Genomic DNA, 537 nt, shown 5'->3' with positions numbered 1-537 from the left:
TTGATGCAAGAAAATAACAAGTTTCGACTAGACACCAGGCCTCCCATCTGCAGAGGAACACTGGGAGATGAGACTGAAAGCTTAGAAAACTGTAGTAGGTGGACCTTGAGACCTTGTTGACCTTTTTTTTTTTTTTTTTGTCTAACTATAAGACATTTTAAACATCCTGAAGCTGCAAGAGTTGAACAAACAACTCCACAGAAAACCCTGCAGCTATGGTAAAATAAATACCACCTTAAACTGTATAAATTAATTGACTTTGATTGATTAAATTAGTTTCTATACAGATTAATAAAATGTGATACCAGGGGAGTTCAAACAGACTAAGCAACCATACAAACTCACTAATGTACATTCTACCATACTATATGAAATGCTGCCTTATAGCGAGGTCCAAACTCACACTGCAGGACGTTGTGAGAACATTCATTCACCACTCTGCACTGTTTTGTGGGACTTTACTCACGCAAACCTGTCATCTCTCTCTGAACCTGCGCTCCCTCCTCTTAAAAGAAGCAAGGGGTGTGTGTGTGTGTG

This window comes from Morone saxatilis, unplaced genomic scaffold, assembly GCF_004916995.1.
Source record: "Morone saxatilis isolate NCDOM2014 unplaced genomic scaffold, NCSU_SB_2.0 Contig12, whole genome shotgun sequence".
NCBI lineage: Eukaryota > Metazoa > Chordata > Actinopteri > Moronidae > Morone > Morone saxatilis.
The sequence above is the reverse complement of the archived record's forward strand: the minus strand, read 5'-3'. Positions refer to the sequence as shown.